Source organism: Myotis brandtii, unplaced genomic scaffold, assembly GCF_000412655.1.
Source record: "Myotis brandtii unplaced genomic scaffold, ASM41265v1 scaffold657, whole genome shotgun sequence".
NCBI classification, from domain to species: domain Eukaryota; kingdom Metazoa; phylum Chordata; class Mammalia; order Chiroptera; family Vespertilionidae; genus Myotis; species Myotis brandtii.
In genome coordinates this window covers 491385-504473 of record NW_005370552.1, presented here as the reverse complement: position 1 = coordinate 504473, position 13089 = coordinate 491385, and the positions used below count along the sequence as shown (strand labels likewise).

General features: G+C 37.4%; 1 long non-coding RNA gene across 3 annotated transcripts in view; it reads right to left on the bottom strand.

Moving 5' to 3' along the window:
* Positions 1 to 1491: 1491 nt before the first annotated feature.
* The window catches only part of LOC106723844, a 15060-nt gene continuing 3462 nt past the window's right edge, over positions 1492 to 13089 (bottom strand). For 2 of the 3 annotated variants that reach the window (XR_001359578.1, XR_001359580.1), the window contains exons 3-5: positions 7850 to 8089; positions 7548 to 7690; positions 7437 to 7448 (exon numbers count right to left, since the gene is read on the bottom strand). This is a non-coding gene — a long non-coding RNA (uncharacterized LOC106723844). Of the gene's footprint in view, positions 1563 to 7436; positions 7449 to 7547; positions 7691 to 7849; positions 8090 to 13089 lie in introns of those variants that run through there. The other variant, XR_001359579.1, reaches the window with a different exon arrangement.

The window sequence follows — 13089 nt, the reverse complement described above, 5'->3', positions numbered from 1 at the left end:
TGTACTACTATGTGTAATACTTTAAACAATAAAATAAAATTTTAAAAAAATAATAAATCTGAGTGAACATAGTAACAAACTAGCAAAGAAAAATAAATACAGCATGGATAAGGAGAGTGGCTACATTATTTATTGCTGTCTAACATAGTCCCTAAAAACTTAAAAATAATATTTATTATCTTACAGGTTCTGTTGGTCAGAAATATGTAGGCATCTTGGTTAGGTTATTGAGAGTCATGGTCTTTGATGAAGTTGCAATCAAAATGTCAACAACTAGGGTTGCCTTCATACGAAGGCTTGAATGAGGCTGGAGGATCCACTGCCAAGATGGTTCACTTACATGGCTGGCATGTTAAGGCTGGTTGTTGGTAGGAATCTTCAGTTTCTCATTACATGGACCTCTCCATAGGACTGTTTGAGTGTATTTAAAACATAACAGTTTATTTCTCCTAGAGCAAGTGATCCAAAAGAAGCAAGATGGAAGATGCAATATTATGACCTAACCTCAGGAATCACACTCCATCATTCTCATACTATCTTATTAGTTTACTCAGCTCTACTCATTTTTTGAAAAGACTACAGAAGGATGTGAATACTAGCAGATGAGGATCATTGGAGTACCTTGGTGATTGGATACTACAGTAGCCATCAAAGGAATTATGATAACCTTGTAGGCCTACCTGTTCCAGGTATTTGGGGTATATCAGTGAATTAAATAAAACAAAAATTCTTTCCTTCATTGAGTTTACATTTTGGTGGAATGTAGATAAAGAAATGGGATAAAAATAACCTTAGCATCAGGTGCTTGCTGCACATCAGGCACCATAATTGATACTTAACTGTACATTATTTCTTCTAATCTTCATAAGAACCTCCAGTGGAAGCATAGCTCTATCACACAGCTGGTAAATTGCCAAACTGAGATTCAAACCCAGGGTCTCATTGACTCCAAAGTCTGTGTTCTTAATTACCATGCTACACCATCTCCCTCATATGACATACCATAATTTTCTAAAACTGCAAAGGAGCCCAAGATAAAAGTGCCCATATAAGTTCCAGGTCAAGATAGAGATCTGGATAGTAAAACCCACCAACATCTGGGAAGCACCTAACCATTTATAAAGAATTTTCATTTACCCTACCCCAACCATTCCATGAGGTTTGGGGTTTCTTTTCTTTGCAGATAAGAAAATGGAGATGCAGAGACTTTCAGTAATTTATCTAACATCTGGCCTAAACCTTCCTCAGATCTGTCCAGATGTGGAAACTCAGGCATAAGCACAGCCATAGGAAGACTTAGAGGTCAGCCCACAATCAGGCAGAAAAGCCTATCTGGCAGAATGCAATTGTTCTGCTGTTATTAATACAGAATGCAAATATCATGGCTCACAAAACTCTCCCAACTGTTTCCACAGGCCAACATTGAAAGAGTAGTGAGGATGATGAAGCATGCTGAATAAATATTCCTACCTCCCATTGATTGGTATTCCTCTCTTCTTAAAAATAGCCCTTTAACACCTTAATCCAGGCTTGGGCCCTCCCTAGGACAGAATCACTACAATCTGTTTTGTGGGAGAGAAAAAGGCTCTGCCATTATAAAATAATCTTTTCCACCTTGATGTTCCTGTAATAAATAACTCCACCATTACACCAGATGGTGCCCTCTTTCAAGACTTTGAGCTCCTGGAGAGCAGGGACCAAATCTCATCCATCTTCCCGTCCCCAATAACTAGTTCAATGTGTGGCATATAGTAAGTGCTCAAAATTTTTTTATTGAATTTAATTAAATCTTATTTGGCCCCAACATGTCCCAAGCACATTTTAAGGTCATTTATGAGATCAAAGGTCTAGGGGTAGATGGCAATGAGTTAATAAAATGTCTTTGACATGTTTGCAGTTAACAGTATTAAAACCCAACAAAATTCAACAAAAAACATAAGTAGATTTCTGTGTGTTCTATAAGCTTAGTGTCAATACTAAGTTATCTATAATATAAAATCCTAATATGCAAATAGACTGAACGGTGGAACAACCGAACAACCAGTCACTGTGAAGTGCGCTGACCACCAGGGGATGCGCGCAGAACATGGTGGGTATTGGCAGCTGGTGGCAGAGCATGCAACATGGTGGACATCAGCCATGACACGATGGTGGAGCAGGTGAACGGGGGCACCAGAACAAGGTGGAGCACTGGTCACTGTCATCTGCACAAGCCTCTGGTGGTTACTGAAAATTCTTTGCTCCTGTGCACCATGGTCTCACCCTGCTCTCACACCTGCTGCCAGCGCCGCCACTCTCACCCACTGCTGGTGCCCAGCGCCGGCCCCAATCGCTGGGCACTGTCAGCGGGTGCAAGCAGGGCCAGTGCAGTATGCATGTAGGACCAGCGGGAGTGGGGCTGCCAGTAGAAATGGGGTGGGGGGAGCGGAAGATGGGCTGAGACCCACCCCCTCTGCCCACTGCAGCCTCGCAGCCCACAGTTCCTTTCAAGGTACACCAATTCATTCACTGGGCCCCTAGTTTTTTAATAAATGCTTTATTTTAGAAAATACTAAGATTTATAGAAAAATTGCATCAATGTACAAAGAGTTCTCATATACCCCACACACAGTTTCCCCTATTATAAACATCTTACATTAGTGTGGTATATTTGTCACAATTAATGAACCAATATTGTTACATTATTAGTAACTAAAGTCCATACTTTATTGATTTCCTTAGTTTTTACATACTGCCCTTTTTCTGTTGCAGGATCCCATCCATGACTTACCACTGTTGATGTTGACCTTGACCACTTGGCTGAGGTAGTGTTTGTCAGGTTTCTCCACTGTAAAGTTACTCTTTTTTTCCCAAAGGGGTTACTTTTAATTACTTTACTGAGGTATAATGTATACATAGCAAAATTGGTACACCCATTTCAAGTATACAGTTTGATAAGAATTGATGAACCACAACAGTGATTCTCAACCAGGGGTAATTTTGTCACCTAGAAAACATTTGACAATGTCTGGAGACACTTTTGGTTGTCACATCTGAGATAAGTGGAGGTGTTACTGGCATCTAGAGAATGGATGCCAGGGACACTGCTAAATAATCTATACACAAGACAGCCCTCCTCAAGAAAGAATTATCCAGCCCAAAAATATCAATAACAACAAGATTGAGAAACCTTGATGTACACTTGTATAAAAACTGTTCCCAATCAAGTCATAGCAGCACTCCAAAAGTCTTTTGTGTTTCTTTGCAGTCAATCCCACACTACCCATCCCTGGAAACTACTATTCTGATGTTTTTCTACCTAGAGTAGTTTTGCTTGTTCTTGAACTTTATAATAATTATTTATTCTTTTTGTCTCTAGCTTCCTTTGCTCAGCAAAATGTCGATATTCATTCCTGTTGTTTTATGTATCCATAGTTTGTTCCTTTTATTGAATAGTATTCCTTGGTATGACTATACTATACTTTATCAATGGGCATTTGGGTTGGTTTCAGTTTGAGGATTTTAGAAGCAAGAGGAAAACTATGTAGAAGTCTTTGTGTGAACATATGCTTTTAGTTCTCTTGGATGAATACCTAGGAATGGAATTGTTAGGTCATATAGTAATTATACTTTAACTCGAATGATTTATATTTTTTAAATAAAAAAGACAAAATAAATGGTTCTTTATCTCATTTTGGACTATATAGATCTCTCACTACTTTTACTTTCTCATCTCAGCTAGGAAATAAGTTTTGAGTTAAACAGGAAAGTGATGTCAGTGACATCCTCTTCCATTCTTTCCATCCCCAGGCAGAATTCCTTGGAATAGGTGATCAGACTTCATCAATTCCCTGCTCCCTTGCACTTTGTCAAGCAAAAGTTGATGTCTCTTAAGATCAGAACCAGAAACAGCTGTGTCTTTGGTTCTTTGGATAATGTGTGTTTGATTTTTTTAGAAGATGTTTATAGAAAATGGCCTGCACTATTGGCAGTTGTGAGACTAGATCTAACTTCTGCTTGGAACTGCTATAAATTTTTAAAACAAACCAAACCCTAACATCACAATATGGCTATGTAAGGTAACTCCAAGCCAAATCCATTAGATTGGGAATGAAATATTTATTATGATCTGAATGAGACAACGACAAAGCAAGGACTTTAGATTTTCCTTAAAGTTGTACTGCCAAAACTTTGAGTGTTTGCTTTCCTACAATGAGTTGGGAATTTAAACTTTGATTTATATAGCAATTCAGTGTGACTATCAAAGAAGAAAAAGTTTACAGAATTCATGAAAGAGAAATGAAATCTTTTCAAGGTTGAAAATAAAGACTTATTTTGCTAATCAGCATTCCTAACCCATGTTTGAGGTAGAGAAAGCTATTTCTTAGATTTAAAAATTATTTATAATATACATTATCAAATAATCTTTCCCATAGAAGCTAGTGACATACTTCAAATTTTAGAAATTCATATCTAAAAATAAAATTTTGAAGAGCATTGAAATTATTAATTTTCTCAAAAAATAATTTAAATGAGGGCAATAAAGAACTCAGTGTAATGAAAGGAACAAAGACTAGAAGTTGAAAGACCTAAATTCTAGTTTTGCCTCTGTCAAAGACTAGTTAATGAAAAATATACTAGATGATCCCTAGGGTTCATTTCATCTCTAACCTTTTATGAATTCCATTGTCTGGTATTCAATACACACATAAATAAAATATATTTTAAAAAATAATAGACATGCATTTGTATAAGTAACCTTTTCATCAGAGTGTTTTAACTCACTTCAAAGTAATCCTGGAGAGGGGGAGCATTACATTAGAGGCATTTGTTAAATTATTTTCTTATATAGAGTTACATTCACCTTACAAGAATTATAACATAAAATGTCTTAATTAATTTTGTAAATTACAATCTGGTGAAAATTTTGCATTGCCTTTACAACTCTATTTTCAGGTAGATTTATGCCCCCCCTGGTATAAGAATAAGCATTCGTTTGACACTTTAAGGTTTACTAAGTAGTTAAGTATTGTATACTAGTTAATTCTCATGAGAGACTTCTTAAAGGCAGCCTGGGTTATTTAAATGGAAAGGAATTGCTTTGGGAAGAAGGTATGTACAAATGGTGTTAACTTTAAAGGGAATACATGCCACCTTAATCTGAAACCATCATGAGAAGCTGAGGGGTTCAACTGTTGTCAGAGCAAGCTTTCAGCAGAGTACACCACTGCTGTTTTTAAGGAACAATTAAGGTCATCTCTTGGGTGTTTCCTTTTTATATAATCAGGATTACCATTTTAGCAACTAATTCATGCATCACATTACTCTTTTTTATATCTGGGCTTTCAGTGAGTTATCCTTATTCAGATGATTGTTTTCAGGTCATAAAATCATCTGCTTTTCAACTAGGCAGAAACCTATTGGAAGGGACACTTCTGGTGTTAAACTACTAGTATGAGCCTCAGTAACTCTCTTGATGTGAAGACTTCTGTAAGACACCTAATTCACCCTAAGGACAAATGCAAATGAACAATAAGGTCATCTGCAAATTATATTTGCCATGAAAATGGAACCTTGTTTCCTTTGACTTAGGTGATTAAAATATCATATTGAATATCACAGTGGCTTATGTTCCACATTTCAATATATATGATTTAAAAACAAAAGACACTGTCCTTTCAAATTTAACAAAATCCAAAAATAATAGCTGCAAGCATATGCGAATGAACCATATTTTGAAAACCATGATGTTCATAATGAGTAGAGATAGTTATATTGTTTAAATGACCAAAATAAATAAATTGCCCTGACATTGATAGAATGGTAACATTATCACCTGGGTTAAGAATAAAAATTACCCACTGTTATATTTTAACAGTGATGCTATGATGCCATGGACACCATGAGTACATAGAATCATAGGCTCACCTTGAAAAGTGAGTTTCTACCACAAATAAGAACTTACTCTTTTAAGATAAGATTATTTACTCAATTAAGAGAAGAAATGGTTTCTTTTGGCAAAAGGTTTAAATCAACAAATGTAGACACTTATTTTCTTTTGGAATAATCATCATCAGATCTCTGTAACTAATCTTGGGCAATAGTGTGTTTCCATGAGAAAAGAGTCATTAGGAAGAAATTGAGCTTTATAGAAAAAAGGCTAGAATTCTTACCAGGCATTATATTAGAGAATTAAGCTGTTTCTACAGATTTACAAATACATCTTTGGGAAAAAATTAGCTTGCTGAGGTGGAAATGCATTTGATATTATAAAACACAGATATTAATATATTTATTTCTATCTTTCTGAGGCATTTTCCAGAGGAAAAATATTGGCTTGTCCTGCCCAGCTGTGCCATGATCCTCTTGCTTTCCTTGTCACCATCAGAGCTGCCTTCCATGTTGGTCATACTATCTCATCTTTTTTGGTTCCATTCCTCCACTGTTCAGCTCCCATACCTACCTTCCCCTTTGCTGTATATGCAACATACATTTAAATGTTTTTCCAAGTATCCATACCACTGTTGGCTTAAAAGTTTGGAACAATGTGCATTTCCCAGGGTTTTACACCTAAAAGATCCCTATCCTTTCTCCAACATTCCCCAAAATAGATAGATATTTGCATGGTAAATCTTTTTCCTTTTTTTAAATTTTATTTTTCAATTACATTTTATAATCAATATTATTTTATATAAGTTTCAGGTGTACACATAGTGGTTAGACAATCTTATATTTTAAAAAGTGATCTCTGTAATATTCCCAGTACCCACCTGGCACTATACAACATGGTAAATCTTGATATGAGTTGGAGATTTTAGAATAAATCACTTGTGTTGGCTATTGTCTGATTACTGTACCCTGAGTTTCTGAACAGAGCAAACCCAGGGACCTCCTGCTTAGACATTATCCTTACAACAGAAGGGAATCTACCCAACCACAACATACCTCCCAAAAGGAACTTTCATTTGTGTGGTTAGAACAGTTTCTTGGTAACTTAGAAGTTGGCATAAGTAGGAACTGCCCCCACCTCCAACCCATGTGCCACCACTGCAATGCCGTAGATTATATCACTTGTGTCACATGGGAAGATCACATGTTAACTACCTCCTCATTGAGTAATCTGCATCACTCTAATTTTTAGCTGAGCATGTTAACACCTGAAATAAACAACTGCATTTCCAGCCTTCCTAGCACCTAAATATGATTTTTCAACCTGAAATCCACAGTCCTTCAAAAGGCTTTTAAAGGTAAGTTGTGAGTAAGATGTAATCAAAGAGCTACACACAGATTTATTTGTGGAAGGGCTGGGATTGCTTCTTATGATGGAACTGACTCAATTGGGAGTTTCTTTCTGCCTACCCTCCTGGTGGTAGTGTAAAATATGAACATGATATCTGGGACTCCAGTATGCACCTTGTGTCATGAAGTAGCCTTAAGAAAGGATGCTGAAGCTATACAAGCAAAAATGTCTGAGCCTGGGGCTTAATGACACACTGTGGGGTCACAATAGCTTCCTTTGACACCTTATTTTTGTATTTTCTTTATACTATATAGAGAAATAGTTCTACCTTGTTTAAGTCCTTGTCATTTCAGAGTTTTCTGTTATATTGCTAGCTGGAGAAAGAGCATTCCAGAAGAGAGGACAAGAGCAAGGGACCCAAGGCTGGAGTGTGCCTTGCAAGTTTAAGGAGAATCGAAGTGGTTGCTGTGGCTGGAACAGAGTGAACAAGGGTAAGAGTGTGAGATGTGATCAAAGCAGTACTATAAGTCATTCCATGCAGAATCTTAAAGGCCTTTGGAAGGACATTGACTTTTATACTGAGAGATATTTGAAGTCATTGGAGAGTTTAGATCAGAGGGGTGGCATTACCTGTGTTTGAAGAACATCCAACTGGTTACTGTATAGAGAAAATGTAGATGCAGGAGACCTGTTAAGAAGCTGTGAAATAATCCAGACAGTGGCTTGAACCAGCACAGTATCAGTGGAGGTGGTGAGAAGTGGTGAGATATTTGGTATTTTGTGAAGACAGAGCCAACAAGGTTTCCTAGTAAACGGGATGTCAGATGTGAGAAAATGAGAAGTGTCAAGTGTATTTCCAAAGTTTTGGACCTGAGCAATTGGAAGGAAGGCATTACTATCAATTTAAATGGGGAAGACTATAGCTATAGCTAGTTTGCTGGTAAGGTCTAAAACTAAAATCATCCTTGCCACTAAAATGAGCTCCTTTGCCTCTGGTGCTTATCTCACAAATTCAATACACATCTACTCAATCACTTCAGGAAAAACCCAAAGGTCACCCCTGACCCATCCCTCTCTATAACCTCTATACCATCCCATCATGTCCTCTGATTTTTACTTTCTAGGTATCTCATTTCTCTATCTACTTCTCTCCTCAATTGACATCCTTTATTTGAGGCCAGCATCATCACTCACCTGGATTATTACAAGAGCCTCTGAACTGGTGATGAGTCCACACCAGATTGAACCATTCATTACACTGCAGAATGAGACATCATTGTAAAACACAAAGCCTTCCATTTCCTTTTGTCCTCAGAATAAGTCAAAAGTGCTAAGTATGGATATATTTTTAATTAGTTGTCCTGGCCTGTCTAACTCAGTTGGTTGGGTGTCATCCTGTGCACCAAAGCGTTGCTGGTTTGATTCTTGGTCAGGGCACATGCCTGGGTTTTAGGGTTGATCCCCGGTATGGGGCATGCAGGAGGCAGCCAATTGAAGTTTTGCTCTCATGTTGATGTTTCTCTCTCTCTAAAATAAATTTAAAATCTTTAAAAATTTTTCTTGTTTTAAATAATTTCTGACTTTCAGAAAAGTTGCAAGAGTAGTATAAAAACATTTTTCCATATACTCTTCATCAAGATATCCCATTTTACTATCTCTTTCTCATCTGATGATCAATTGCAAACACAATATCCCTTTACTCCTAAATACCTCAGTGTATATTTCCTAGGAATGAGAACAACTTATATCACTGTAATACAATTTCCATAATCCACAAAACAATTATCTAATATACAGACTTCATTCAGATTTTTCCAAATGAACAAATTATGTCCTTTATATCAAAAGAGATGTAGATAGAGATAGAGATACTGTTCCTTTAGCTGCCTTCCCACCCTCTGTCAGCTCCAATTAAGGAATGATTGCTTTGATGTTGAAGTTATGTTTTTAAAAAGTCTTTATGAGAAAGAACAAAGTTGAAGGGATCACAATACCAGATATCTAGCTATATTACAAAGCCACGGTTCTCAAAACTGCCTGGTACTGACACAAGAACAGACATATAAACCAATAGGACAAAACAGAGAACCCAGAAAATGACCCAAGCTATTACACTCAACTAATATTTGACAAAGGAGGCAAGAGCATACAATAGAGTCAAGACAGTCTCTTCAATAAATGGTGTTGGGAAAATTGGACAGATACATGAAAAATAAATGAAACTAGACCACCAACTTACACCATACACAAAAATAAACTCAAAATGAATAAAGGACTTAAACATAAGATGGGAAACCATAAAAATTCTAGAAGAATCCATAAGCAGCAAAATAGCAGACATATGTTGTAGCAATATCTTTACCGACACAGCTCCTAGGACAATGAAAACTAAGGAGAAAATAAACAAATGGGACTACATCAAAATAAACACTTCTGCACAGCAAAAGAAACCATCAACAAAACAACAAGAGAGCCCACTGCATGGGAGAACATATTTGCCAATGTCATATCTGATAAGGGCCTAAATAGACACTTTTCAAAAGAGGACATTCAAAAAGCCAAGAGACATATGAAAACATGCTCAAAGTCACTAATCATCTGAAAGATGCAAGTCAAAACAACAATGAGGTACCATCTCACACCTGTCAGAATGGCTATCATCAACAAATCCACAAACCACAAGTGCTGGAGAGGATGTGGAGAAAAAGGAACCGTCTTTCACTGCTGGTGGGAATGCAGACTGGTGCAGCCACTATGGAAGATAGTATGGAGTTTCCTCAAAAATTAAAAATGGAACTTCATTTTGACCCAGTAATCCCACTTCTAGGAATATATCCCAAGAAACTAGAAACACTAATCAGAAAAGATATATGCACCCCTACATTCATAGCAGCACAATTTACAATAGCTAAGATTTGGAAACAGCCTAAGTGCCCATCAGCAGATGAGTGGATTCAAAAACGGTGGTACATCTACACAATAGAATACTATGCTGCTGTAAAAAAGAAGGAACTTTTACCATTTGCAACGGCATGGATGGACCTGGAGAGCATTATGCTAAGTGAAATAACCAGTTGGGGAAAGATAAATATCACATGATCTCACTCATATGTGGAATATAATGAACAACATAAACTGATGAACAGAAACAGATCCAGAGACATAGAAGCATCGAACAGACCATCAAACCTCAGAGGGAAGGCAGGGGAGGGTGAGAGGAGGGTGGTAAGAGATCAACCAAAGGGCTTCTATGAATGCATATGAGCATGACCCATGGACACAGACAGTACGGGGGTGAGAGCATGTGCTGGGGGGCGGGAGTAGGTGGGGAGAGGTCAATGGGAGAAAAAGGAGAAATATGTAATACTTTAAACAATAAAGAATTTCAATGAAAAAATAAAACAAATGTAACAGAAACAAACAAAAAAGTATTTATCGGAGTTTTTAACAAGAATCTAATGCTTCTAAGGTGAATTCTCATCAGTGCATATACTAATAAACAGAGAAGTAAATGAAAGAAGAGAAAAAGGAGAAAAAAATGTCTGGAAAATGAGCTCCTTCCTCAAGGGTTTCCTTTTACTTCTTTCCCTGGCCCTCATATTTAATTAACAACTCACAAACACTCCAAGATTTTACATGTTATAATTTAATCTTTGTAATATCTTGAAGACTCAGTCTTCCTTATAACAACTTCTTTAAATCCACATTTCAGTATTAGAATTAGACTTGGCCAAGAGCAATAGAAATAGCAGTAGTGGCTTAAACAAGATAGCAGTTTATTTCTGTTTTTTAAAAAAAAAAAAAAAAACAAAAAACAAAAAACATCCAGAGATAAGGCATCCATTGCAATCAGAAGCCCAGGTTCCTTCTCTGTTGTTGCTTTGTTGTTCTCAACACATTGCTGCCAAAGAAATGAATGAAAAAGTAAGTATTTTGCCCTAACTGGTTTGGCTCAGTGGGTAGAGCATCAGCCAGCAGACTGAAAGGTCCCTGGTTCAATTCCGGTCAAGGGCATGTACCTTGGTTGCGGGCACATCCCCAGTGGTGAGTGTGCAGGAGGCAGCTGATTGATGTTTCTAACTCTCTATCCCTCTCCCTTCCTCTCTGTAAGAAAAAATCAATAAAATATATTTTTTAAAAAATGGGCTACACAACTGGATCTCTCATACATTGTCAGTAAGAGGTTAAATTATGTAATCACTGTGAAAAACTCTTTGGCAGTTTCTTATAAAGTTAAATATATACCTTTCTTATAAACTAACAATTCCACTCCTATGTATTTTTCAAAAAAGGCTTGAAATAGAATATTATTTATAACCAGTCATAATAACTAAAAGAAATAAATTTTAAAATGGGAACAACTGGATTAATGTCCAACAACAGGAAAGTAAATAAACGAATTGTGGCAATTTAGAAAATGGAATACTACTCAGCAATAAAAAGGAATGAACAGACATGCAAAAGCATGGGTGAATCTCAGAAATATTCTGTTGAGTGAAAGATCCAAAAGAGTACATACTGGCCCTAGCTGCTTTGGCTCAGTGGATAGAGCATCAGCCTGTGTACTGAAGGGTCCCAGGTTTGATTCCAGTCAAGGACACGTACCTCAGTTGCAGATTCGATCCCAGCCCTGGTTGGGGCATGTGCAAAGGCAACCAATCGTGTTTCTCTCACATTGATGTTTCTCTGTCTCTCTCCCTCCCTCCCACTCTCTCTAAAAATCAATGGAAAAATATCAAGTGAGGATTAACAACAACAAAAAGAGTGCATACTGTATGATTCAATGTATATGAAATTGAAGAACCTTTACTGAGGTGTTAATTGCATGGATGGATGTATTTATCAAAACTTAACAACTAGCCCTGGATGGTGTGGCTCAGTTGGTTCGAGTGCTATCCCATACACCAAAAGGTGGCGGGTTCGATTCTCAGTCAAAGCACATACCCAGGTTGTGGGTTCAATCCCAGGTCGGGGCACTCAGGAGACAACCAATCAATGTTTCTCTCACATTGACGTCTTTCTCTCTTTCTCACTTTCTCTCTCTCTCTTTCCTTTCCTCTTTCTAAAATCAATAAAGAAAAAAATGTTTTAAACTTAACTATATATGTAAAATATGTACATTTTATTGCATGTAACTACATCTTAATACAAAGAAAATAATAAGATGAGGGCTGCAGAAATAGATGTTGTACATAAATATCACAAAATATTTTTAAAAGGGAAAGAAGAATTAAAAATGAAAATAAAGACAGAATGGGTCTAAGTTCTTAGCCACAAAGGGCATAAATAGTGCTGCTATACTTGAAGCAAGCTCTTTTAGTAATATAATGGCAGCACCATAGTATCTGTTTTTTTTTATTCTTTATTGTTTAAAGTATTACATAAATCTCCTTTACCCCCATTGACCACTCCCCAGCTGCCCTCACCCCCCAGCACATGCCCTCTCCCCACTACTGTCCGTGTCCATTGGTTATGCTCGTATGCATGTATACAAGTCCTCTGGTTGATCTCCTACCCCCTCACCCCTCACCATCCCTCATAGGTTGGGCAGTCTGTTTGATACTTCTATGACTCTGAAGCCCTCACCCCCCCCCACTGTCTGTATCCATTGGTTTTGCTCATATTTATGCTACCGGATCTTTCACAAAATACCGACTCTGTGCATGGGCCACGAAGTTTCAATCGCACTGTATGTGCGCGCCCCCCCACGTGGTATTTTGTGGAAAAGCCACACTGAAGGGGCCAAAGAGCCGCATGTGGCTCGCGAGCCGCGGTTTGCCGACCACGGTGCTAAGCGAAATAAGCCAGTCAGAGAAAGATAAATATCACATGATCTCACTCATTTGTGGAATATAATAAACAACATAAAC